Source organism: Nuphar pumila, chromosome 16, assembly GCF_984573655.1.
Source record: "Nuphar pumila chromosome 16, dmNupPumi1.hap1.1, whole genome shotgun sequence".
Lineage (NCBI taxonomy): Eukaryota > Viridiplantae > Streptophyta > Magnoliopsida > Nymphaeales > Nymphaeaceae > Nuphar > Nuphar pumila.
This window is the reverse complement of record NC_143264.1, coordinates 451,137-455,289: the sequence shown is the minus strand read 5'-3', so window position 1 is coordinate 455,289 and position 4,153 is coordinate 451,137.

Genomic DNA, 4,153 nt, shown 5'->3' with positions numbered 1-4,153 from the left:
AACCAAGAAAGAAACATAAATTAAAATTAATTATTTAACAATCTACTCAAATTCAACTACTGAAGCAATCTATAGGTAAATAACTTTGAAAACACATGAATGTAACACCACTTAAGAAAAGCTATATTAACTTAATCAATCTAAACTTGATATGAACAACTAAGTGAAGCTGAATACATTAATTAAGTTAGCATGCTGGATTGAATAAATTAACTACTCACTACTAAAACAATTGAAAACAACCTAATGAAACACCATACGCTGGATCACATTAACTAATGTAAAAAATGAAAAGAAGACATTAACTACATGACAAGCTAAATAAAACAAAACTTCAGCTAACTTAATTATAAAATAAGAAAACCACGAGTCGTTCAGAATAACAAGCATTAATGGACTTATATCAATATGAGTCTCACTTGCTGAATAAAAATTGGATTTGGCGTCAAACACGCTGGTTCCCCGGAATCAATAATTGATTCAGCAATAGACACGCTGAATGTGTTTTGCAATGAATCTGTGTGAAACAACGTCATTCAGCGAGATCCACTCTGATCGGGCATGAACCAGCGTGAACTGGTCACTCGTGATGATATACAAACCGCGTAGATCACGCAGATTGGCTATCTTGCAGCTCATGACCAGACCGCCTAAGTTATACTAAGTTACACTACGTTATATGCTATACAAGAAAAATGTAGGATATATATATATATATATATATATATATATATATATATATATATATATATATATATATATATATATATATATATATATATATATATATAAACTCATGAAATCAATCTAACCAGATGCAACAAGTATGCAAATTGATATAAACTACACTATGAATCATGTGTTCTAAAAAAAACTAATTTAAATGCAATAAAATCGTAAAGAGAAGAGGGAGAAGAAATGTACCTCACAATCTATTTTCGATGGAGGGATTGAGAAGAAGAACATGATCTTTTCTCCGAGTTGTACTTCCGACGATGGAGATAAGAAGAAGTCGACGATATCAGGGATTAGAAGTAAGACGAAACAAGAGAGAAAGAAAGAACCGAGAAAGAAACCGACTAAGAGTGAAACGGGAAAAGAAGAGGGGGAGGGAGACAGAGGTTTGCGTTTTTCAAGAGAGAAGACGTGTTTCATGACTGAAAACATACTATTTATGCTAAAAAATTAGGTTACGCATTTTTCTCAGAAAAACTTCAATTAATTTTCAAAATTTTCAAAATGGTACTTTAAAAAAAAATGTGTTTCACAAAAAAGACTCTTCTAAACTAAATGATATACTAATTAAACACTTCTAAACTAATTAGACTAAGAATTAAAAAGTTCTAAACAAAACTAAACACTGAAAAATGCAGGGAAGAACTTGAAATATGCGATTTTTTCTTTATTTTCAATTTAAAATAGTTTCTCAAAAATACTTATAAGAATAAGTTTTTAATGCAAATTTTTACTTGATCATGCATAAAATGGTATGAATAAAATGCAAAATATATGCATGATCAATGTTCAATCATCAACTAGTCTTTAAACTGGGGGCCGCAAGGTCTTTTTCCTTCAGTGACAAGGTTTTGTTGTGGCGTATGCATTGAGTCACAATACTCTTCATGGCACGTAAGGCTATGGCAAGTTTGTGCCTTTTTCAAAAGTGATAGCTGGTATGGGATGGTTATGTACTAAGCGACATGGGCTAGATGGAATTCACATTTGAAAATATGCTTGATCAGCTTCCGCTAAGCAGCTATGCACGAGGTGGTGTGCAGGGTCAATGAAATGATTCAGTACATAGAAAGGTGTTGGTATGCGGGTTTTGGCCGTTAGGCTGATTACACTACAAGAAAAATGCTAATTAGCGATGGATATTTGCAACGGATTTTTTTCGTTTCAAATTTGCGACGGATTAGCGACGAAAAACTATTTGTCGCTAACATTCAAAATATTTGCAATAGTAGCGACAGAAATATTTTCCTCGCTGAATCTGTCGCTAAGTAGCGACGGATTAGCGACAAAATTTTTCTGTCACCAAAACACTACAAAAAATACTAATTAGCGACGAAATTAGCGAGGGATTTTTTCCGTCGCTAAATAGCGACGGATTAGCGACGAAAAAAATCCCTCGCTAATTTTCGATTTAAACCGTCCCACCTGAGGTGCAAAATTTTCCCTCCCTCCATTTTTTCCTCCCCCCGTTTGATTTAAACCACCCTTCCGGGTGATGCTCAATTCAAAAACGTACGGGAAGAGGCGCGGCCAGGCCACCGACAGCCACAGCCTCGCTGAAAGGGTAAAGATAATGCACCCCCATCGATGGCCCACGACCCTCTCTCCTTCTCCAAACTAAACTTTCTTTTGGTTTTCTTGTGCAGGCGAGGAGGAAGAAGATCAACGCCCGCATCAAGCTCCTCCAGGAACTGGTCCCCGGCTGCATCAAGGTTTTTCTTCTCTCTCTCTCTCTCTCTCTTCCTTCGATTTTTACCCTGCTCTTTCATTTTTTCTTCCCTCTCGTTTCTGGTTATCATTCTGTGGAAAGGGCAATTGATATTGGGGTGTTTTCGTTTTTTTTTTTTTGGAAGATTTTCGGTATGGCTTTGGTGCTGGAGGAGATCATCAACCACGTACATTCGCTGCAGCGTCAAGTTGAGGTTCGCCTTCTCTGTCCCGTCTCCATTTCCCTCCAAAAAACAAAAAAAAAAACGGGATTTCATTCTTCTTCTTTTTCTTTTGTTTTGGGGGTTTAACGAAAACGATATAAAAATCCTTTTCCTTACCCTCTTCCCGTATGTTTTTGAGCTAAGTAATAACCCAACCCGAGCCACCGTGATTGGCACGCTGCGGAAGAGCATCCCGACGCCGGAACGCGTCAGTTCTGTGCAAAAAAAATTGCTTCCTGCCGGATAATGCGCCGGCAGAGAGCAAATTTTTTTTTTTTTTAAATTTAACGACGGATTAGCGACGGATATTATTCATCGCTAATTTAAAATAGCGAAGGACTCGCGATGGATTATGTCTGTTGCTAATCCATCGCAAATTAGCGACGGATAAGTTCGGTCACTACTTAGCGTCGAAAAATTCGCGATGAAAGTTATCCATCGCTAATCCGTCGCTAAACTGTTTAGCGACGGATTTAGGTCATCGCTAATCCACATGTTTCTTGTAGTGTTAGATTAGGCAGTTTGGCGTGTCGCAGGTTTGCGAAGCATTCTATACCCATGATAAATTAGTTGCAAGTGAACGACTAAAAGGCTTGGGGGTAAGAAAGGACCCTAGCGCTGCACTGGCCTATGACTGTGACTACTATTATCCCATATATTACCTATTTGATGAGGGTATAATGATTGCCACCATCATGTATCAAAACCAAATTTGATACTGATTTTACTTGTACAAGGGACTCTTTTGTTATATTTTTAGGGATGAGTTTCATATACATTTAGAAACAAGATTCTTGGCATTTTTGAAATTGGTTTCAGTGTTTTTTAAATGAATTTCTTAAAGGTATGCTTGAAACGGGATACTTATGGCACAATTGAAAGAGAGAAAAACTCTTTATGAGAAGTTTTTTACTTGTTTGTGTAGCATGAGAAAAACAGAGTGGCAAAAATATGAAAAAAAAAAATAAGAGGAGGAGAGTGGTGAGATGGGCGGTGGGGAGTGTAAAAATAAATTTTTTTTTTGGTAGGAAACATTTCTTCACCGCCGTGAAAGAATGTTTTCTATCTAAAAGGTGTACTTTTTAGAAAAACTCTTTGAGCAAAAAAGTCGTTATTAATATGAATTTTCTATTTTGCATTAATTTTTCCCGCTTCTAAACGTGGCCTTACGGCAAAATAGAGTTTCTATGCAACAAGTGCCGCAGGAACATGGTGTCCGTTTGCGTGTGTTTACATGTGGATTGATTTCTATTTGGTCTGGATTGGACCTTGACTTGTGGCAAAAAGTCATGGGCGTGACGCATCAGTTTGAACATAATAAATACGTTCAACGTGATTCGTTTTATACACGAGATTGAGTGTTTTTGACGTCAAATTGATTTTTTTTAATCATCAAAGTTTGTCACGCTGTTGATTGTTGGGTTCGGAAGCTATCCAAAGTTCAAACCCTAATTGCATAACATAGACGAACAATCCAAAGCATGTTT